This window comes from Oncorhynchus nerka, linkage group LG22 (assembly GCF_034236695.1).
Source record: "Oncorhynchus nerka isolate Pitt River linkage group LG22, Oner_Uvic_2.0, whole genome shotgun sequence".
NCBI lineage: Eukaryota > Metazoa > Chordata > Actinopteri > Salmoniformes > Salmonidae > Oncorhynchus > Oncorhynchus nerka.
The window spans coordinates 152,596-176,635 of NC_088417.1; the positions used below are offsets into that span (position 1 = coordinate 152,596).

Below are 24,040 nucleotides of genomic sequence, written 5' to 3' on the forward strand. Positions count from 1 at the left end.
CTCTCCACTTCCCAGCCCTCCTCTCCACTTCCCAGTCCTCCTCTCCTCTTCCCAGTCCTTCTCTCCTCTCCTTTCCACTTCTCCTCTCCTTTCCTTTCCACTTCCCACTTCTCCTTTCCACTTCCCAGTCCTCCTCTCCTTTCCACTTCCCACTTCTCCTCTCCTTTCCACTTCCCAGTCCTCCTCTCCTTTCCACTTCCCACTTCTCCTCTCCTTTCCACTTCCCACTTCTCCTCTCCTTTCCACTTCCCAGTCCTCCTCTCCTTTCCACTTCTCCTCTCCTTTCCACTTCCCACTTCTCCTCTCCTTTCCACTTCCCAGTCCTCCTCTCCTTTCCACTTCCCACTTCTCCTCTCCTTTCCACTTCCCAGTCCTCCTCTCCTTTCCACTTCCCAGTCCTCCTCTCCTTTCCACTTCCCACTTCTCCTCTCCTTTCCACTTCCCTGTCCTCCTCTCCTTTCCACTTTCCACTTCCCTGTCCTCCTCTCCTTTCCACTTCCCAGTCCTCCTTTCCTTTCCACTTCCCAGTCCTCCTTTCCTTTCCACTTCCCAGTCCTCCTCTCCTTTCCACTTCCCACTTCTCCTCTCCTTTCCACTTCCCTGTCCTCCTCTCCTTTCCACTTTCCACTTCCCTGTCCTCCTCTCCTTTCCACTTCCCAGTCCTCCTTTCCTTTCCACTTCCCTGTCCTCCTCTCCTTTCCACTTCCCAGTCCTCCTTTCCTTTCCACTTCCCACTTCTCTTCTCCTTTCCACTTCTCTTCTCCTTTCCACTTTTCTCCTCTCCTTTCCACTTCCCACTTCTCTTCTCCTTTCCACTTCTCTTCTCCTTTCCACTTTTCTCCTCTCCTTTCCACTTCCCACTTCTCTTCTCCTTTCCACTTCCCACTTCTCTTCTCCTTTCCACTTCCCAGTCCTCCTCTCCTTTCCACTTCCTAGTCCTCCTCTCCTTTCCACTTCCCACTTCTCCTCTCCTTTCCACTTCCCACTTCTCTTCTCCTTTCCACTTCCCACTTCTCTTCTCCTTTCCACTTCTCTTCTCCTTTCCACTTCTCCTCTCCTTTCCACTTCCCACTTCTCTTCTCCTTTCCACTTCCCAGTCCTCCTCTCCTTTCCACTTCCCAGTCCTCCTCTCCTTTCCACTTCCCACTTCTCCTCTCCTTTCCACTTCCCACTTCTCCTCTCCTTTCCACTTCCCTGTCCTCCTCTCCTTTCCACTTTCCACTTCCCAGTCCTCCTCTCCTTTCCACTTCTCCTCTCCTTTCCACTTCCCAGTCCTCCTCTCCTTTCCACTTCTCCTCTCCTTTCCACTTCCCAGTCCTCCTCTCCTTTCCACTTCTCCTCTCCTTTCCAGTTCTCCTTTCCACTTCCCAGTTCTCCTCTCCTTTCCACTTCTCTCCTTTCCACTTCCCACTTCTCCTCTCCTTTCCACTTCCCAGTTCTCCTTTCCTTTCCACTTCCCAGTCCTGTTTTCCACTTCCCAGCTCTACTTTCCCTTTTCTCTCCAGAACCATCCGGCAGTGTGCAGATGTTGACATTGTAGTGACGTGGCCTTATTTACTTAATGTGTCTCTCACTCACACGCCCTGCCTCCTTCCCCACGCCGCACTGCACCGCTCTGCCTAGAGGGTTACCAGGAGCAAGCTAACGAGCTAAGCTAGCTAGCATTAAGAACTGAAACAGTTTAAAAAAACAGTCCCTACAAAGTGGCTAATCTCTATAATCTAATGAGCTACGTTTTGAAGATCATATGTCCCAAATAAGTGATTTAGTTTTATTCCATTGTTTCATGTGTAGCTTCATGTTCTCTAAACTCCGTGTGCTAGTCTGTCTGAAAGCCTGGCTTTAGTTAGCTAGTGGGCTCCAGTTTCCACATCCACTGACCTCACCGAAAACGCTAACTGTGCACTTCTCTCTCTGGTAATCAGTGCTTCAAACCCCCTCTGGTCAAATGACAAACTTGGTCTATTAGGTAGAGTTCACATTTTAGGATTAAATTGAGCAATGGTGGAAAAAATAATCTCACCACAATCTTGTCACTTCTCTTATGTGCCAATATTGCATAAACTGAGCTCCCTTTCACTTCCTCATGTCTTGTTCATCTCTCTGACTGTTTTTTTTACTATGGCTGCGTGTGGACACATCTGAACACTCATTGATAACATATGTCTAGAAACTGACAAGCATTACACCTGCAATAACATCTGCTAAATATGTTTTTTGTGACCAATAAAATCGGATTTGTTTTCAAATCGGACCGACCGTTATCAGCTGTACAGGCTTCAGACGGTTCCCAAGATGCTGGTGGGAGTCGTAGAGCAAACGTTTTTTACGAGTTCGTTTAGTATGCTAATTCGATTTCCGTGGGGGAGCTGACATGGACTCTAGGGGGTCTTAAGAGGTGATAAATAAATGATCACAGAAAAGCTGTGTAATCAGAACAGTAGTAGTTGAAAACTATCATTTTCCCTCAATAGAACTTTGAGCAACAGTCGTCGGCATCTCTCCTCTGTGCTGTGTGAGGAGACAGAGCGGCTCGCTCACACAGACAGAGCGGCTCGCTCACACAGCAGCCCACAGACAGCGCCGGGCAGATACTTTCATAGCAGGAATCAACATAATGTGTTTACTGTTGACCCAATAATGGTTTTAATCTACAGGAACCGGTGTGTATTAAAATTACAGACATATGCAAAATACGCCGGGTAAGAGGAAGGCAATGTCGGTGTCAATCATTTTCAGTTTTTCGTCCCAGCTACACTTCATGGGTTTGGTGAAGGACAAGGTCTCCAAGGTGGTGAGAACAGGCTGCACCATGGGAGATTTGGTTCTACATTATGAGAGTAGGCCTCAGCTGTTTCACTATTACTCAGTCAGGTAAGTCTAAACATATTTTCTCACCAGCAACACAGGAAGAGAAAGGGGTGAACATAGAAAATAGGCCTACAGTGTGTGTGTGTGTGTGTGTGTGTGTGTGTGTGTGTGTGTGCACGTGTATAGAGTAGGTGACTTTAACCTGATTTCTGTAAGGAAGGAAGGAGCATTCCCAACGGCAGAACAGGTGTGGTTCTGTGTGAGAGAAAAACATGTCCGCTTCCTTCTCTCTTTCACCCATACAATCATTTCCCTTGTTGTGTGTAGCCTAGCTAGCCTAGCTAACCTAGCCTAGCGTAACGGATGTGAAACGGCTAGCTAGTTAGTGGTGGTGCGCGCTAAATAGCGTTTCAATCGGTGACGTCATTTGCTCTGAGACCTTGAAGTAGAGGTTCCCCTTGCTCTGCAAGGGCCGCGGCTTTTGTGGAGCGATGGGTAATGATGATTCGAGGGTGACAGTTGTTGATGTGTGCAGAGGGTCCCTGGTTCACGCCCGGGTATGGGCGAGGGGACGGTCTAAAGTTATACTGTTACACTAGCTAACCTAGCCTAGCTAACCTAGTCTAGTCTACATCTATATGGCATGGAATCATCTGCTTCCAAAGATGCTCCATTTGAATTCAATCACCTTTTGACAGCATCCCTTTTGATTTGCGGTAGATGTTAGAAGAAGTGTCCAAAGTGACTTTTTGGACCTTAAAGAGAGACATTTTCCCCGTTTTATATACCCCACCATATCATTAGACATGTCCAGTGATGTCTTCGTCACTGGAAAAGATAAACGGTTGACTTTGATATAATTTAAGAGCTTACAGACAGTGTTTAACTATTTTATGAACATTTTTAAACCCTTAATCGTCAAATATCTAAACACTTAAACTCAAATTTTCGTTTCACATTGGCATATGTTATGTATGTATATATGCGTATGTTGAAGCTTAGACCCAAATTCACATCTGAGGTTGTTGTGTTGTATCTATCTATCTATCTATCTATGTATCTATCTATCTATCTATCTATCTATCTATCTATCTATATCTGTTGAGACACAACAGGCTCTTGAATTCAGGGTCGGTGTCATTTCAATCATAGAAACAGAATTGATAGAATGTATATCCTTTCAGACCACTGCAATTTTGCAAACCATTGACATTTTAAATTGAATTGACATGTTTACTTCTAATTACTAGTACAATGATGACCTCCGGTCCAGCCACCGTAAAATTAAACTTAACTGGTCATGTGACCCGATTTCAGGAAACTAGGCATATGTTGCAAGTCACGAAATCACAGAAGAGCCGTTTGAATGTAAAAAATATATTTTTTATCAAAATGCATTTTTTTGGGGGCAGAAATTGGTTCTCTTTCATGTACCTTAATATCAAACTTGTATGTCGTCTGTAAATATAATACAATTGTTACATTACGAGCCTAGTTGGTTTATCCACAGAGAAAGGAGGCAACCTTCCCTCTAGCCATGATTGGTTGAGATAATGAGTGGGCTGGACATGCTGAGAGAGGAGTTTGGATTGGTTTGCGGTGTTGCATCTTGTGTTTAAAATGAGCTGCTCATAATGCCTAGATAATCCTTTCTACTGAATGAATAAAATATATATAATGTTAGCCATGGAGAACTGAAAATATGTTGCTACTGCTCTCAATAACGTTGCTGGCCTGAATTTATCAGGCGGCTGGGAAATAGTTGGAGAAAGCAGACCTTTTGGTACATCTACATTTGAAAAAGTCTAATAAATCCATGTGATATAGCCTACACTTTCACATCCATTATTTATTTGAGACATGTCTAAAGAAACGTGATATGAAGAAAATGTAAGTCTATTTCAGATGAACAGAATAACATACTCTGAGTTGTACTCTGATACAAACGTTGGTATGTTTTGATTTTTAATACATTCTAAGGCTGTATGATACGACTAATGATGATTTGAAAAAAGTCACATGAAAGGCAAGAGCTCTGCTTTGTATTTTGCGCAGGCTGAACACACTTCATCAGTCTCTCATTCACAATTTGACCGCATCCCCTTCGTGTGGTTGTAATATCCCTTAAAAAAAATCCATGTCCTTTGTGGCCAGTGAACCCTTGGGTATAATTATTATAATTCCCTTCTCCCGGCTCCGAAGCACCACTCACTCACGTTGCTCTCTTAGATATCGCAATTCTTATTTGCCAATGCCCGTCACGTGATTGGGTCCTTTTCATAATTATCTCGGGTCCTTCTCACAGACTACAAATGAAGACGGACACATCAGGGATGCAGAAGATGCTAGAAGAACTGTCCGCATCTACTTTTCGTCAGCCAACCAGATGAGTAGTAGATCTAACCAACAGCAGCCAATCTACTATCCCCCACAGTACAAAAGTTGACTTATTCTGTTGGTCAAATTGTCCTGCTGTTCTTGAAATAAATATTCCAAACGTAGTCTGGGACAGTTGTGGGATGCGATAGATCCCAAATTAATATATTCACTAGCATAAAAAAAAAACTTGAAAGCAATGAGGTTGATGCAACAGATCAGAACTTTTAGCTTAAAATGTTGAACTATTAGGCTGTTTCTTCACAGCAATGCGCACATGGCAATAGGCTATAAACACAAATGTTTCCAAAATCCACTCAGAGGGAAAACACTGTTCTCAAGAGTGATGGCACATGCAATTATGCATGTAATACTTTATCATAAAGGTGCATTGTTATGATGAAAATTATCTTCCCCAAACGTGAAACTCAGGCGCAGCCTCAGCCCGTGTCTGCCAGTTACAGCGCATGTCTGTCTGCCAGTTACAGCCCGTGTCTGTCTGCCAGTTACAGCCCGTGTCTGCCAGTTACAGCCCATGTCTGCCAGTTACAGCCCATGTCTGCCAGTTACAGCCCGTGTCTATCTGCCAGCTACAGCCCGTGTCTGTCTGCCAGTTACAGCCCGTGTCTGCCAGTTACAGCCCATGTCTGCCAGTTACAGCCCGTGTCTATCTGCCAGCTACAGCCCGTGTCTGTCTGCCAGTTACAGCCCGTGTCTGCCAGTTACAGCGCATGTCTGTCTGCCAGTTACAGCCCGTGTCTGTCTGCCAGTTACAGCCCGTGTCTGTCTGCCAGTTACAGCCGCGTCTGTTTGCCAGTTACAGCCCGTGTCTGTCTGCCAGTTACAGCCCGTGTCTGTCTGCCAGTTACAGCCCGTGTCTGTCTGCCAGTTACAGCCCGTGTCTGTCTGCCAGTTACAGCCCGTGTCTGTCTGCCAGTTACAGCCCGTGTCTGTCTGCCAGTTACAGCCCGTGTCTGTCTGCCAGTTACAGCCCGTGTCTGTCTGCCAGTTACAGCCCGTGTCTGTCTGCCAGTTACAGCCCATGTCTGTCAGTTACAGCCCATGTCTGTCAGTTACAGCCCATGTCTGTCTGTCAGTTACAGCCCATGTCTGTCAGTTACAGCCCATGTCTGTCAGTTACAGCCCATGTCTGTCAGTTACAGCCCATGTCTGCCAGTTACAGCCCGTGTCTGTCTGTCAGTTACAGCCCATGTCTGTCAGTTACAGCCCATGTCTGTTACAGCCCATGTCTGTCTGTTACAGCCCATGTCTGTCAGTTACAGCCCATGTCTGTCAGTTACAGCCCATGTCTGCCAGTTACAGCCCGTGTCTGTCTGCCAGTTACAGCCCGTGTCTGTCTGTCAGTTACAGCCCATGTCTGTCAGTTACAGCCCATGTCTGTCTGTCAGTTACAGCCCATGTCTGTCAGTTACAGCCCATGTCTGTCAGTTACAGCCCATGTCTGTCAGTTACAGCCCATGTCTGCCAGTTACAGCCCGTGTCTGTCTGTCAGTTACAGCCCATGTCTGTCAGTTACAGCCCATGTCTGTTACAGCCCATGTCTGTCTGTTACAGCCCATGTCTGTCAGTTACAGCCCATGTCTGTCAGTTACAGCCCATGTCTGCCAGTTACAGCCCGTGTCTGTCTGCCAGTTACAGCCCGTGTCTGTCTGTCAGTTACAGCCCGTGTCTGTCAGTCAGTTACAGCCCATGTCTGTCTGCCAGTTACAGCCCGTGTCTGTCTGCCAGTTACAGCCCGTGTCTGTCTGCCAGTTACAGCCCGTGTCTGTCTGCCAGTTACAGCCCGTGTCTGTCTGCCAGTTACAGCCCGTGTCTGTCTGCCAGTTACAGCCCGTGTCTGTCTGCCAGTTACAGCCCGTGTCTGTCTGCCAGTTACAGCCCGTGTCTGTCTGCCAGTTACAGCCCGTGTCTGTCTGCCAGTTACAGCCCGTGTCTGTCTGCCAGTTACAGCCCGTGTCTGTCTGCCAGTTACAGCCCGTGTCTGTCTGCCAGTTACAGCCCGTGTCTGTCTGCCAGTTACAGCCCGTGTCTGTCTGCCAGTTACAGCCCGTGTCTGTCTGCCAGTTACAGCCCGTGTCTGTCTGCCAGTTACAGCCCATGTCTGTCAGTTACAGCCCATGTCTGTCAGTTACAGCCCATGTCTGTCTGTCAGTTACAGCCCATGTCTGTCAGTTACAGCCCATGTCTGTCAGTTACAGCCCATGTCTGTCAGTTACAGCCCATGTCTGTCAGTTACAGCCCGTGTCTGTTACAGCCCATGTCTGTCAGTTACAGCCCATGTCTGTCAGTTACAGCCCATGTCTGCCAGTTACAGCCCGTGTCTGTCTGCCAGTTACAGCCCATGTCTGTCAGTTACAGCCCGTGTCTGTCAGTCAGTTACAGCCCATGTCTGTCTGCCAGTTACAGCCCGTGTCTGTCTGCCAGTTACAGCCCGTGTCTGTCTGCCAGTTACAGCCCGTGTCTGTCTGCCAGTTACAGCCCGTGTCTGTCTGCCAGTTACAGCCCGTGTCTGTCTGCCAGTTACAGCCCGTGTCTGTCTGCCAGTTACAGCCCGTGTCTGTCTGCCAGTTACAGCCCTTGTCTGTCTGCCATTTACAGCCCGTGTCTGTCTGCCATTTACAGCCCGTGTCTGTCTGCCAGTTACAGCCCGTGTCTGCCAGTTACAGCCCGTGTCTGTCTGCCAGTTACAGCCCGTGTCTGTCTGCCAGTTACAGCCCGTGTCTGTCTGCCAGTTACAGCCCGTGTCTGTCTGCCAGTTACAGCCTATGCATGCCAGTTAGGCTGGTTGTAAAGCGGATTAATGTGCAGCCTATGTTTGCCAGTTAGGCTGGTTGTAAAGCGGATTAATGTGCAGCCTGTGTATGCCAGTTAGGCTGGTTGTAAAGCGGATTAATGTGCAGCCTGTGTATGCCAGTTAGGCTGCTTCACGGTTGGGATGGTGTTCTTCAGCTTGCAAGCCTCCCCCTTATTCCTCCAAACATAACGATGGTCATTATGGCCAAACAGTTCTATTTTTGTTTCATCAGACCAGAGGACATTTCTCCAAAAAGTACCATCTTTGTCCCCATGTGCAGTTGCAAACCATAATCTGGCTATTTGATGGAGGTTTTGGAGCAGTGGCTTCTTCCTTGCTGAGCGGCCTTTCAGGTTATGCCGATATAGGACTCGTTTTACTGTGGAAATAGATACTTTTGTTTCCTCCAGCATCTTCACAAGGTCCTTTGCTCTTTTTTCTGGGATTGATTCGCACTTTTCGCACCAAAGTACGTTCATCTCTAGGAGACAGAACGCGTCTCCTTCCTGAGCGATAACATGGCTGCGTGGTCCCATGGTGTTTATACTTGCGTACTATTGTTTGTACAGATGAACGTGGTACCTTCAGGCATTTGGAAATTGCTCCCAAGGATTGAACCAGACTTGTTGAGGTCTACAATTTTCTTTGAGGTCTTGACTGATTTATTTTGATTTTCCCATGATGTCAAGCAAAGAGGCACTGAGTTTGAAGGTAGGCCTTGGAATAGATCCACAGGTACACCTCCAATAGACTCAAATGATGTCAATTAGCCTATCGGAGGCTTCTAAAGCCTTGACATCCTTTTCTGGAATTTTCCAAGCTGTTTAGAGGCACAGTCAAGTTTGTCAACATTTGACCCACTGGAATTGTGAAACAGTGAATTATAAGTGAAATAATCTCCCTGTAAACAATTGTTGGAAAAATTGTGTCATGCACAAAGTAGATGTCCTAACCGACTTGCCAACACTATAGTTTGTTAACAAGAAATTTGTGGAGTGGTTGAGAAACTAGTTTTAATGACTCCAACCTAAGTGTATGTAAACTTCCGACTTCAACTCTAACATTATTAGCTGGATTGCCTGTCTTGTTAGCATATTTAGCTAGCAGCCTCCTATGGAAATTCGCTAGTACCAATTCGCTAGTACCAATTCGCTAGTACCAATGGCCGTTTTATTTTGTGTTTCAGCGTGCCCTTGAATACGAAGACAACCAGTATATTCCGTGATGTGAGGAGGACTGTATGACGACATGAAAGTCTGGATACCTCCCATCCCTAATCACTATTCACCCTGTTCTAAATCAGATATTAGGAGTAGCGCTGACCGGCCCATTCAGGTATTAGGAGTAGCGCTGACCGGCCCATTCAGGTATTAGGAGTAGCGCTGACCGGCCCATTCAGGTATTAGGAGTAGCGCCGACCGTCCCATTAATATATTAGGAGTAGCGCCGACCGTCCCATTAATATATTAGGAGTAGCGCCGACCGTCCCATTCAGGTATTAGGAGTAGCGCTGACCGTCCCATTCAGATATTAGGAGTAGCGCCGACCGTCCCGTTCAGATATTAGGAGTAGCGCTGACCGTCCCATTCAGATATTAGGAGTAGCGCCGACCGTCCCGTTCAGATATTAGGAGTAGCGCCGACCGTCCCATTCAAGTATTAGGAGTAGCGCCGACCGTCCCATTCAGGTATTGGGAGTAGCGCTGACCGTCCCATTCAGGTATTAGGAGTAGCGCTGACCGGCCCATTCAGGTATTAGGAGTAGCGCTGACCGGCCCATTCAGGTATTAGGAGTAGCGCTGACCGGCCCATTCAGATATTAGGAGTAGCGCCGACCGTCCCATTAATATATTAGGAGTAGCGTTGACCGTCCCATTCAGGTATTAGGAGTAGCGCTGACCGTCCCATTCAGGTATTAGGAGTAGCGCTGACCGTCCCATTCAGGTATTAGGAGTAGCGCTGACCGTCCCATTCAGGTATTAGGAGTAGCGCTGACCGGCCCATTCAGGTATTAGGAGTAGCGCTGACCGGCCCATTCAGATATTAGGAGTAGCGCTGACCGGCCCATTCAGGTATTAGGAGTAGCGCTGACCATCCCATTCAGGTATTAGGAGTAGCGCTGACCATCCCATTCAGATATTAGGAGTAGCGCTGACCGGCCCATTCAGGTATTAGGAGTAGCGCTGACCGGTCCATTCAGGTATTAGGAGTAGCGCTGACCGGTCCATTCAGGTATTAGGAGTAGCGCTGACCGGTCCATTCAGGTATTAGGAGTAGCGCTGACCGGTCCATTCAGGTATTAGGAGTAGCGCTGACCGGCCCATTCAGGTATTAGGAGTAGCGCTGACCGGCCCATTCAGGTATTAGGAGTAGCGCTGACCGGCCCATTCAGGTATTAGGAGTAGCGCTGACCGGCCCATTCAGGTATTAGGAGTAGCGCTGACCGGCCCATTCAGGTATTAGGAGTAGCGCTGACCGGCCCATTCAGGTATTAGGAGTAGCGCTGACCGGCCCATTCAGGTATTAGGAGTAGCGCTGACCGGCCCATTCAGGTATTAGGAGTAGCGCTGACCGGCCCATTCAGGTATTAGGTGTAGCGCTGACCGGCCCATTCAGGTATTAGGAGTAGCGCTGACCGGCCCATTCAGGTATTAGGTGTAGCGCTGACCGGCCCATTCAGGTATTAGGAGTAGCGCTGACCGGCCCATTCAGGTATTAGGAGTAGCGCTGACCGGTCCATTCAGGTATTAGGAGTAGCGCTGACCGGCCCATTCAGGTATTAGGAGTAGCGCTGACCGGCCCATTCAGGTATTAGGAGTAGCGCTGACCGGTCCATTCAGGTATTAGGAGTAGCGCTGACCGGCCCATTCAGGACAATGGAACAGCCTTTTTTTTCTTATTCTGACACTGAGATGGAATTTCTTCGCTTGGAACAAATCCAGTGGCCTCCGGGCTTAAAGCCTTGTTAAGGACGATACATCAGATTTAACTTGTCTGGCACGTTGAGGAGAAGACAAAGTCATCTTGACTGTGTCTGAACTTCTGACACTGTGTCAAAGGGGTGTTGTGTCATTCTCCCCCCCGTCCTCTCCCATGTCCCCACTTCCTGTCTCACAGCTGGCCCGGGCGCCAACTTTCCCATGACCCATTGTCACGCCGCTGCTGTTTTTGTAAAAATATATACATATTAAGTCACATGAACACGGTTGCAGATGTGGCTGCAGTGCACAGAGAAATACTTCAGCTCCAATCTACAACAGGTGTGAATGAAACAATAAATACATCAAATATATAGATGTTTACACCTGTGACAAATGATACATATAAATGTCCATTGGAGTGGCGGCAGGGTAGATGTCTGTTGGGGCTGAAATATCCAAAGGGGGAGCAACGGTGGTATAGGAGGTCCCAGGGGCAGGAAGGGGACAGGGGGAACAGGCAGCTGACTAGTGGTGTCTATTTTGCAGCCTGATGGTAGAAACAGCTGACTAGTGGTGTCTATTCAGCAGTCTGATGGTCTGATGGTAGAAACAGCTGACTAGTGGTGTCTATTCAGCAGTCTGATGGTCTGATGGTAGAAACAGCTGACTAGTGGTGTCTATTCAGCAGTCTGATGGTAGAAACAGCTGACTAGTGGTGTCTATTCAGCAGTCTGATGGTAGAAACAGCTGACTAGTGGTGTCTATTCAGCAGCCTGATGGTAGAAACAGCTGACTAGTGGTGTCTATTCAGCAGCCTGATGGTAGAAACAGCTGACTAGTGGTGTCTATTCAGCAGCCTGATGGTCTGGGGGTAGAAACAGCTGACTAGTGGTGTCTATTCAGCAGTCTGATGGTCTGGGGGTAGAAACAGCTGACTAGTGGTGTCTATTCAGCAGTCTGATGGTCTGATGGTAGAAACAGCTGACTAGTGGTGTCTATTCAGCGGTCTGATGGTAGAAACAGCTGACTAGTGGTGTCTATTCAGCAGTCTGATGGTAGAAACAGCTGACTAGTGGTGTCTATTCAGCAGCCTGATGGTCTGGGGGTAGAAACAGCTGACTAGTGGTGTCTATTCAGCAGTCTGATGGTCTGATGGTAGAAACAGCTGACTAGTGGTGTCTATTCAGCAGTCTGATGGTAGAAACAGCTGACTAGTGGTGTCTATTCAGCAGTCTGATGGTCTGATGGTAGAAACAGCTGACTAGTGGTGTCTATTCAGCAGTCTGATGGTAGAAACAGCTGACTAGTGGTGTCTATTCAGCAGCCTGATGGTAGAAACAGCTGACTAGTGATGTCTATTCAGCAGCCTGATGGTCTGGGGGTAGAAACAGCTGACTAGTGGTGTCTATTCAGCAGTCTGATGGTAGAAACAGCTGACTAGTGGTGTCTATTCAGCAGTCTGATGGTAGAAACAGCTGACTAGTGGTGGTGTCTATTCAGCAGTCTGATGGTCTGGGGGTAGAAACAGCTGACTAGTGGTGTCTATTCAACAGTCTGATGGTCTGGGGGTAGAAACAGCTGACTAGTGGTGTCTATTCAGCAGTCTGATGGTAGAAACAGCTGACTAGTGGTGTCTATTCAGCAGTCTGATGGTCTGATGGTAGAAACAGCTGACTAGTGGTGTCTATTCAGCAGTCTGATGGTAGAAACAGCTAACTAGTGGTGTCTATTTAGCAGCCTGATGGTCTGGGGGTAGAAACAGCTGACTAGTGGTGTCTATTTAGCAGCCTGATGGTCTGGGGGTAGAAACAGCTGACTAGTGGTGTCTATTCAGCAGTCTGATGGTCTGGGGGTAGAAACAGCTGACTAGTGGTGTCTATTCAGCAGTCTGATGGTAGAAACAGCTGACTAGTGGTGTCTATTTAGCAGCCTGATGGTCTGGGGGTAGAAACAGCTGACTAGTGGTGTCTATTTAGCAGCCTGATGGTCTGGGGGTAGAAACAGCTGACTAGTGGTGTCTATTCAGCAGTCTGATGGTAGAAACAGCTGACTAGTGGTGTCTATTTAGCAGCCTGATGGTCTGGGGGTAGAAACAGCTGACTAGTGGTGTCTATTCAGCAGTCTGATGGTCTGGGGGTAGAAACAGCTGACTAGTGGTGTCTATTCAGCAGCCTGATGGTCTGGGGGTAGAAACAGCTGACTAGTGATGTCTATTCAGCAGTCTGATGGTAGAAACAGCTGACTAGTGGTGTCTATTCCGCAGTCTGATGGTCTGGGGATAGAAACAGCTGACTAGTGGTGTCCATTCAGCAGCCTGATGGTAGAAACAGCTGACTAGTGGTGTCTATTCAACAGTCTGATGGTCTGGGGGTAGAAACAGCTGACTAGTAGAAACAGCTGACTAGTGGTGTCTATTCAACAGTCTGATGGCAGAAACAGCTGACTAGTGGTGTCTATTCAGCAGCCTGATGGTCTGGGGGTAGAAACAGCTGACTAGTGGTGTCTATTCAACAGTCTGATGGTCTGGGGGTAGAAACAGCTGACTAGTGGTGTCTATTCAACAGTCTGATGGTCTGGGGGTAGAAACAGCTGACTAGTAGAAACAGCTGACTAGTGGTGTCTATTCAACAGTCTGATGGCAGAAACAGCTGACTAGTGGTGTCTATTCAGCAGCCTGATGGTCTGGGGGTAGAAACAGCTGACTAGTGGTGTCTATTCAACAGTCTGATGGTCTGGGGGTAGAAACAGCTGACTAGTGGTGTCTATTCAACAGTCTGATGGTCTGGGGGTAGAAACAGCTGACTAGTAGAAACAGCTGACTAGTGGTGTCTATTCAACAGTCTGATGGCAGAAACAGCTGACTAGTGGTGTCTATTCAGCAGCCTGATGGTCTGGGGGTAGAAACAGCTGACTAGTGGTGTCTATTCAACAGTCTGATGGTCTGGGGGTAGAAACAGCTGACTAGTGGTGTCTATTCAACAGTCTGATGGTCTGGGGGTAGAAACAGCTGACTAGTGGTGTCTATTCAGCAGCCTGATGGTAGAAACAGCTGACTAGTGGTGTCTATTCAACAGTCTGATGGTCTGGGGGTAGAAACAGCTGACTAGTGGTGTCTATTCAGCAGTCTGATGGTCTGGGGGTAGAAACAGCTGACTAGTGGTGTCTATTCAGCAGCCTGATGGTCTGGGGGTAGAAACAGCTGACTAGTGGTGTCTATTCAGCAGCCTGATGGTCTGGGGGTAGAAACAGCTGACTAGTGGTGTCTATTTAGCAGCCTGATGGTAGAAACAGATGTTTTTCTTCCCTGTGGCTCTGGCAACCTGAACGAGGAATAGTTCTCTCTCATAGAATGTACAACAACCAGCCGGCCAGGTAAATAGATAAACCAGACGGCCCCATAGAATGTACAAACCCAAGCCGGCCAGGTAAATAGATAAACCAGACAGCCCCATAGAATGTACAACAACCAGCCGGCCAGGTAAATAGATAAACCAGACAGCCCCATAGAATGTACAACAACCAGCCGGCCAGGTAAATAGATAAACCAGACAGCCCCATAGAATGTACAAACCCAAGCCGGCCAGGTAAATAGATAAACCAGACAGCCCCATAGAATGTACAACAACCAGCCGGCCAGGTAAATAGATAAACCAGACAGCCCCATAGAATGTACAACAACCAGCCGGCCAGGTAAATAGATAATAAACCAGACAGCCCCATAGAATGTACAACAACCAGCCGGCCAGGTAAATAGATAAACCAGACAGCCCCATAGAATGTACAACAACCAGCCGGCCAGGTAAATAGATAAACCAGACAGCCCCATAGAATGATTGTTTTTCTATTCATTCCTGGTTTAGTCTGCAGAGGAAGTTTACATGTGGACTGTTCTAGCATCTTCAAACTGCACAGAAATATTTTGTTCGTGTTCCGTATTCTTTTGCTGTGGCGCAGCACCACAGCTAAATTACTACAGCAGAAACACTGGGTCACACCCACACCCACTATCTCTGCCTAGTCTTCTCTAAACTGGTCTTTCACTGCCCTGCACTGTCCATTCTTGGTTCAGACACTCCATTTGTGTACAGTGTGTTTGTGTACAGTGTGTGCGTGTACAGTGTGTAGAGTGTGTGTGTACAGTGTGTTTGTGTACAGTGTGTGTGAGTGTGTGTGTACAGTGTGTAGAGTGTGTGTGTGTAGAGTGTGTGTGTGTACAGTGTGTTTGTGTACAGTGTGTTTGTGTACAGTGTGTTTGTGTACAGTGTGTTTGTGTACAGTGTGTTTGTGTCAGTGTGTAGTATGTGTGTGTACAGTGTGTACAGTGTGAGTGTGCGTACAGTGTGTGTGTACAGTGTGTGTACAGTGTGTACAGTGTGTGTGTGTACAGTGTGTACAGTGTGAGTGTGCGTACAGTGTGTGTGTACAGTGTGTGTACAGTGTGTGTGTGTGTGTACAGTGTGTGCTGTGAGGAAGGGCAGCAGTGGTGCTGGAGGATGCCTTGCTCAGAGCTCACAGAGCAGCACATTCCATCAGCCTGGAGAATTAATGTAATTTTAGCAGGCAGTCCAAGGGATTAGGTTACTCTGTTCTACTCTGCCCCTCTCTCTGTCTGTCTGTCTGTTCTACTCTGCCCCTCTCTCTGTCTGTCTGTTCTACTCTGCCCCTCTCTCTGTCTGTCTGTCTGTTCTACTCTGCCCCTCTCTCTGTCTGTCTGTCTGTTCTACTCTGCCCCTCTCTCTGTCTGTCTGTCTGTTCTACTCTGCCCCTCTCTCTGTCTGTCTGTCTGTGTCTGTCTGTCTGTTCTACTCTGCCCCTCTCTCTGTTTCTGTCTGTCTCTGTCTGTCTCTCTCTCTGTCTGTCTCTCTCTGTTTCTGTCTGTCTCTCTGTTTCTGTCTGTCTCTGTCTGTCTCTGTCTGTCTCTCTGTGTCTGTCTCTCTCTGTCTGTCTGTCTGTCTGTCTGTCTGTCTGTCTGTCTGTCTGTCTGTTCTACTCTGCCCCTCTCTCTGTCTGTCTCTCTCTCTGTCTGTCTCTCTGTTTCTGTCTGTCTCTGTCTGTCTGTCTCTCTGTTTCTGTCTGTCTCTCTCTCTGTCTGTCTCTGTCTGTCTGTCTCTCTGTTTCTGTCTGTCTCTCTGTTTATGTCTGTCTCTCTGTTTCTGTCTGTCTGTCTCTGTCTGTCTCTGTCTGTCTGTCTGTCTGTCTCTGTCTGTCTGTCTGTCTCTGTCTGTCTGTCTCTCTGTTTCTGTCTGTGTCTCTGTTTCTGTCTGTCTCTCTGTTTCTGTCTGTCTCTCTCTGACAGACAGACAGAGAGACAGACAGAGAGAGAGACAGACAGAGACAGACAGAAACAGAGAGAGGGGCAGAGTAGAACAGACAGACAGTCTGTCTGTCTGTTCTACTCTGCCCCTCTCTCTGTTTCTGTCTCTCTGTTTCTGTCTCTCTGTTTCTGTCTGCCCCTCTCTCTGTCTGTCTGTGTCTGTCTGTCTGTGTCTGTCTGTCTGTCTGTCTGTCTGTCTGTCTGTCTGTCTGTCTGTCTGTCTGTTCTACTCTGCCCCTCTCTGTTTCTGTCTCTCTGTTTCTGTCTCTCTGTTTCTGTCTGCCCCTCTCTCTGTCTGTCTCTGTGTTTCTGTCTGTCTGTCTGTCTGTCTGTCTGTCTGTCTGTCTGTCTGTCTGTCTGTCTCTGTCTGTCTGTCTGTCTGTCTGTCTGTCTGTCTCTGTCTGTCTGTCTGTGTCTGTCTGTCTGTCTGTCTGTCTCTCTGTCTGTCTCTCTGTTCTACTCTGCCCCTCTCTCTGTCTGTCTCTCTGCTCTACTCTGTCTCTGTCTGTCTCTGTCTGTCTCTGTGAGAGAGAGTTCATGTATTGCCATTTTCCTGCTTCCCCACACTCTCCTGCCGAACCCCTGCAATCTACAATCTACTGGGATGACTGAGCTCTAGTGTTACTCAGATTCAGTTTTAGACTGCCTGATGTATAGACCCTGACCCTGACCTACGTACCCTGGCCTACGTACCCTGGCCTACGTACCCTGACCCTGGCCTACGTACCCTGACCCTGGCCTACGTACCCTGGCCTACGTACCCTGACCTACGTACCCTGACCCTACGTACCCTGACCCTGGCCTACGTACCCTGGCCTACGTACCCTGGCCTACGTACCCTGACCCTGACCTACATACCCTGACCTACATACCCTGACCCTGGCCTACGTACCCTGACCCTGGCCTACGTACCCTGGCCTACGTACCCTGACCTACATACCCTGACCTACATACCCTGACCCTGGCCTACGTACCCTGGCCTACGTACCCTGACCCTGGCCTACGTACCCTGGCCTACGTACCCTGACCTACGTACCCTGGCCTACGTACCCTGGCCTACGTACCCTGGCCTATGTACCCTGGCCTACGTACCCTGACTTACGTACCCTGGCCTACGTACCCTGACCTACGTACCCTGACTTACGTACCCTGGCCTACGTACCCTGACTTACGTACCCCGATCTACGTACCCCGACCTACGTACCCCTATGTACTAGAGGTCGACCGATTATGATTTTTCAACGCCGATACCGATTTAGTCGGCCGATTAAAAAAAATATATAAAAATGTATTTGTGATAATGACAATTACAACAATACTGAATGAACACTTATTTTAACTTAATATAATACATCAATAAAACCAATTTAGCCTCAAATAAATAATGAAACCTGTTCAATTTGGTTTAAATGATGCAAAAACAAAATGTTGGAGAAGTAAAAGTGCAATATGTGCTATGTAAGAAAGCTAACGTTTGAGTTCCTTGCTCAGAACATGAGAACATATGAGTTGTTTGTTCCTTTTAACATGAGACTTCAATATTCCAAGGTAAGAGGTTTTAGGTTGTAGTTAATATAGTATTTATAGGACTATTTCTCTCTATACCATTTGTATTTCATGGCCTACGTACCCTGGCTGTCAGAATGTAGCTCATAGGATGGACTATTCTACTGTCTCCATATTGTGACTACACAACCATTCTACTCTCTGTCCATACTGACTCCACAACCATTCTACTCTCTGTCCATACTGACTCCACAACCATTCTGCTCTCTGTCCATACTGACTCCACAACCATTCTGCTCTCTCTCCATACTGACTCCACAACCATTCTACTCTCTCTCCATACTGACTCCACAACCATTCTGCTCTCTGTCCATACTGACTCCACAACCATTCTGCTCTCTGTCCATACTGACTCCACAACCATTCTACTCTCTCTCCATACTGACTCTACAACCATTCTGCTCTATGTCCATACTGACTCCACAACCATTCTGCTCTATGTCCATACTGACTCCACAACCATTCTGCTCTCTCTCCATACTGACTCCACAACCATTCTACTCTCTCTCCATACTGACTCCACAACCATTCTGCTCTCTGTCCATACTGACTCCACAACCATTCTACTCTCTCTCCATACTGACTCCACAACCATTCTGCTCTATGTCCATACTGACTCCACAACCATTCTGCTCTATGTCCATACTGACTCCACAACCATTCTACTCTCTCTCCATACTGACTCCACAACCATTCTGCTCTCTCTCCATACTGACTCCACAACCATTCTGCTCTCTCTCCATACTGACTCCACAACTATTCTACTCTCTCTCCATACTGACTCCACAACCATTCTACTCTCTGTCCATACTGACTCCACAACCATTCTGCTCTCTCTCCATACTGACTCCACAACCATTCTGCTCTCTGTCCATACTGACTCCACAACCATTCTACTCTCTGTCCATACTGACTCCACAACCATTCTACTCTCTCTCCATACTGACTCCACAACCATTCTACTCTCTCTCCATACTGACTCCACAACCATTCTGCTCTCTGTCCATACTGACTCCACAACCATTCTGCTCTCTGTCCATACTGACTCCACAACCATTCTGCTCTCTGTCCATACTGACTCCACAACCTAGGCAAGTTCTGTGGAAAATCCTTCTCTCTCAACTCCTATTTCATTCGTCATCCTCCTGTGTTACCTGTGAGGCGACAGGGCTAAGACAACTGTCTTAGCAGCAGCAGTAGTAGTGCTGTTCAACTATCTTAGCAGCAGCAGTAGTAGTGCTGTTCAACTGTCTTAGCAACAACAGTAGTAGTGCTGTTCAACTGTCTTAGCAACAACAGTAGTAGTGCTGTTCAACTGTCTTAGCAGCAACAGTAGTAGTGCTGTTCAACTGTCTTAGCAGCAACGGTAGTAGTGCTGTTCAACTGTCTTAGCAACAACAGTAGTGCTGTTCAACTGTCTTAGCAGCAGTAGTAGTGCTGTTCAACTGTCTTAGCAGCAGTAGTAGTGGTGCTGTTCAACTGTCTTAGCAACAGCAGTAGTGGTGCTGTTCAACTGTCTTAGCAGCAGAAGTAGTGGTGCTGTTCATCTGTCTTAGCAGTAGTAGTGGTGCTGTTCAACTGTCTTAGCAGTAGTAGTAGTGGTGCTGTTCAACTGTCTTAGCAGCAGAAGTAGTGGTGCTGTTCATCTGTCTTAGCAGTAGTAGTGGTGCTGTTCAACTGTCTTAGCAGTAGTAGTAGTGGTGCTGTTCAACTGTCTTAGCAGCAGTAGTAGTGGTGCTGTTCAACTGTCTTAGCAGCAGTAGTAGTGGTGCTGTTCATCTGTCTTAGCAGCAGTAGTGGTGCTGTTCAACTGTCTTAGCTGTAGTAGTGGTGCTGTTCATCTGTCTTAGCAGCAGCAGTAGTGGTGCTGTTCAACTGTCTTAGCAGCAACAGTAGTAGTGGTGCTGTTCAACTGTCTTAGCAGCAACAGTAGTAGTGGTGCTGTTCAACTGTCTTCGCAGCAGTAATAGTGGTGCTGTTCAACTGTCTTAGAAGTTGTAGTAGTGCTGTTCAACTGTCTCAGCAGTAGTGGTGCTGTTCAACTGGCTTAGCTGCAGCAGTACTGGTGCTGTTCAACTGTCTTAGCAGCAGTAGTAGTGGTGCTGTTCAACTGGCTTAGCAGCAACAGTAGTAGTGGTGCTGTTCAACTGTCTTAGCAGCAACAGTAGTAGTGGTGCTGTTCAACTGTCTTAGCAGCAACAGTAGTAGTGGTGCTGTTCAACTGTCTTAGCAGCAACAGTAGTAGTGGTGCTGTTCAACTGTCTTAGCAGCAACAGTAGTAGTGGTGCTGTTCAACTGTCTTAGCAGCAGTAGTAGTGGTGCTGTTCAACTGTCTTAGCAGCAGTAATAGTGGTGCTGTTCAACTGTCTTAGCAGCAGTAGTAGTGGTGCTGTTCATCTGTCTTAGCAGCAGTAGTAGTGGTGCTGTTCAACTGTCTTAGCAGCAGCAGTAGTGGTGCTGTTCAACTGTCTTAGCAGCAGCAGTAGTAGTGGTGTTGTTAATCTGTTTTAGCAGCCGTAGTAGTGATGCTGTTAATCTGTTTTAGCAGCAGTATTAGTGCTTTTCAACTGTCTTAGCAGCAGCTGTAGTAGACTTCATATGTCTTAGCAACAACAGTTGTGTCGCTTTTCAACTGTCTTAGCAGCAACAGTAGTGGTGCTGTTCATCTGTCTTAGCAGCAGTAGTAGTGGTGCTGTTCATCTGTCTTAGCAGCAGTAGTAGTGGTGCTGTTCATCTGTCTTAGCAGCAGTAGTGGTGCTGTTCAACTGTCTTAGCAGTAGTAGTGGTGCTGTTCATCTGTCTTAGCAGCAGTAGTAGTGGTGCTGTTCATCTGTCTTAGCAGCAGTAGTGGTGCTGTTCAACTGTCTTAGCAGTAGTAGTGGTGCAGTTCATCTGTCTTAGCAGCAGTAGTAGTGGTGCTGTTCATCTGTCTTAGCAGCAGTAGTAGTGGTGCTGTTAATTTGTCTTAGCAACAGTAGTAGTGGTGCTGTTCAACTGTCTTAGCAGCAGCAGTAGTGGTGCTGTTCAACTGTCTTAGCAGTAGTAATTGTGCTGTTCATCTGTTTTAGCAGCAGTAATAGTGGTGCTGTTCATCTGTCTTAGCAGCAGTAGTAGTGGTGCTGTTCATCTGTCTTAGCAACAGTAGTAGTGGTGCTGTTCAACTGTCTTAGCAGTAGTAGTAGTGGTGCTGTTCATCTGTCTTAGCAGCAGTAGTAGTGGTGCTGTTCAACTGTCTTAGCAGCAGTAGTAGTGGTGCTGTTCAACTGTCTTAGCAGTAGTAGTAGTGGTGCTGTTCATCTGTCTTAGCAGCAGTAGTAGTGGTGCTGTTAATCTGTCTTAGCAGCAGAAGTAGTGGTGCTGTTCATCTGTCTTAGCAGCAGAAGTAGTGGTGCTGTTCATCTGTCTTAGCAGCAGAAGTAGTGGTGCTGTTCATCTGTCTTAGCAACAACAGTAGTAGTGCTGTTCATCTGTCTTAGCAGCAGTAGTGGTGCTGTTCAACTGTCTTAGCAGCAGTAGTAGTGGTGCTGTTCATCTGTCTTAGCAACAACAGTAGTAGTGCTGTTCATCTGTCTTAGCAGCAGTAGTGGTGCTGTTCAACTGTCTTAGCAGCAGTAGTAGTGGTGCTGTTCATCTGTCTTAGCAGCAGAAGTAGTGGTGCTGTTCATCTGTCTTAGCAGCAGAAGTAGTGGTGCTGTTCATCTGTCTTAGCAACAACAGTAGTAGTGCTGTTCATCTGTCTTAGCAACAGTAGTGGTGCTGTTCATCTGTCTTAGCAACAACAGTAGTAGTGGTGCTGTTCATCTGTCTTAGCAGCAGTAGTAGTGGTGCTGTTCAACTGTCTTAGCAGTAGTTTTTCTCTGAATACACACAGACAGCCATATGGCAGCATGCAGCTGTGGAGGCATTAAGGATGTGGTGTGTGTTCATCCCATCACTCTGTCATTCCTCTCGTGGTAAAGATAAGATATCTCCTTCTCACCAGCTGTGTGTTGCACTGGGAGGAAGTTGTGCACCATGTTTGTCTGTTATCCACAACGAGGCCATGTGCGGCATTGTTGTGGTGGAAGAGTTGCAACGCTGTATAAACTGCCGTAGTTCTGGTTGGTATTCAGCCTACTTCCTGTAACTGACTGGCTCAGCCGCCGTCAGTAGCTTTGCGTTAGCTTAGCATAAGCATTGTGTTAACACCGTTAAGGTGACTGTGCCAGAGGTGAGAGTTGGGCTAATGCCTTGCTTTCTTAGAGAGGGATGTGGCCTTCGACAAGTCAAAAGGATGAGTTATCTGTTCTGCTGCCAAGGTTGTTTTAAATCCTCTGTTCTCTGTGAGAGAGACGGGTTAGTGGTGGCCTGTGCTATCCTGCTAGCATAGCATGATTAAGATATTAGTGTTAATGACAGTGGATGTCCTGTTGTTGGTCCTCTACCACCACCTCAACAGGGGGTCAAAGGGCTGTGACCTGTTACCACCACCTCAACAGGGGGTCAGAGGGCTGTGACCTGTTACCACCACCTCAACAGGGGGTCAGAGGGCTGTGACCTGTTACCACCACCTCAACAGGGGGTCAGAGGGCTGTGACCTGTTACCACCACCTCAACAGGGGGTCAGAGGGCCGTGACCTGTTACCACCACCTCAAAAGGGGGTCAGAGGGCCGTGACCTGTTACCACCACCTCAACAGGGGGTCAGAGGGCCGTGACCTGTTACCACCACCTCAACAGGGGGTCAGAGGGCCGTGACCTGTTACCACCACCTCAACAGGGGGTCAGAGGGCTGTGACCTGTTACCACCACCTCAACAGGGGGTCAGAGGGCTGTGACCTGTTACCACCACCTCAACAGGGGGTCAGAGGGCCGTGACCTGTTACCACCACCTCAACAGGGGGTCAGAGGGCTGTGACCTGTTACCACCACCTCAACAGGGGGTCAGAGGGCTAGGTGGGCTGCTGGCCGTGAACTTGTTCTCATCTTAAAGGTTCTAGACTAGGACCATGTTACCTCAGTTTACCTTTCTATTTAGAGTTAACAGGGGGCCTCCCTCAGTTTACCTTTCTATGTAGAGTTAACATTGGGCCTCCCTCAGTTTACCTTTCTATTCAGAGTTAACATGGGGCCTCCCTCAGTTTACCTTTCTATGTAGAGTTAACATGGGGCCTACCTCAGTTTACCTTTCTATTCAGAGTTAACATGGGGCCTACCTCAGTTTACCTTTCTATGTAGAGTTAACATGGGGCCTCCCTCAGTTTACCTTTCTATTTAGAGTTAACATGGGGCCTCCCTCAGTTTACCTTTCTATTCAGAGTTAACATGGGGCCTCCCTCAGTTTACCTTTCTATTCAGAGTTAACATGGGGCCTCCCTCAGTTTACCTTTCTAGTTTACCTTTCTATTCAGAGTTAACATGGGGCCTCCCTCAGTTTACCTTTCTAGTTTAGCTTTCTATTCAGAGTTAACATGGGGCCTACCTCAGTTTACCTTTCTATGTAGAGTTAACATGGGGCCTCCCTCAGTTTACCTTTCTAGTTTACCTTTCTATGTAGAGTTAACATGGGGCCTCCCTCAGTTTACCTTTCTATGTAGAGTTAACATGGGGCCTCCCTCAGTTTACCTTTCTATGTAGAGTTAACATGGGGCCTCCCTCAGTTTACCTTTCTATGTAGAGTTAACATGGGGCCTCCCTCAGTTTACCTTTCTATTTAGAGTTAACATGGGGCCTCCCTCAGTTTACCTTTCTATGTAGAGTTAACATGGGGCCTCCCTCAGTTTACCTTTCTAGTTTACCTTTCTATGTAGAGTTAACATGGGGCCTCCCTCAGTTTACCTTTCTATGTAGAGTTAACATGGGGCCTACCTCAGTTTACCTTTCTAGTTTACCTTTCTATGTAGAGTTAACATGGGGCCTCCCTCAGTTTACCTTTCTAGTTTACCTTTCTATGTAGAGTTAACGTGGGGCCTCCCTCAGTTTACCTTTCTATTCAGAGTTAACATGGGGCCTCCCTCAGTTTACCTTTCTAGTTTACCTTTCTATGTAGAGTTAACATGGGGCTTCCCTCAGTTTACCTTTCTATGTAGAGTTAACATGGGGCCTCCCTCAGTTTACCTTTCTATTCAGAGTTAACATGGGGCCTACCTCAGTTTACCTTTCTATGTAGAGTTAACATGGGGCCTCCCTCAGTTTACCTTTCTATGTAGAGTTAACATTGGGCCTCCCTCAGTTTACCTTTCTATTCAGAGTTAACATGG

The 24,040-nt window shown here is 47.4% G+C and overlaps 1 protein-coding gene across 4 annotated transcripts in view; it reads left to right on the forward strand.

Annotated features, from left to right (window-relative positions):
- The window catches only part of LOC115127707 (SH2/SH3 adapter protein Nck1-like), a 164,462-nt gene that overhangs the window by 33,845 nt on the left and 106,577 nt on the right, over nt 1-24,040 (forward strand). For 2 of the 4 annotated variants that reach the window (XM_065006849.1, XM_065006850.1), the window contains exon 1: nt 2,166-2,874. The exons of the other annotated variants lie outside the window; for them this stretch is intronic. The gene's annotated coding sequence lies outside the window, so the exon portion shown is untranslated. Of the gene's footprint in view, nt 1-2,165; nt 2,875-24,040 lie in introns of those variants that run through there. 4 annotated transcript variants of the gene reach the window in all.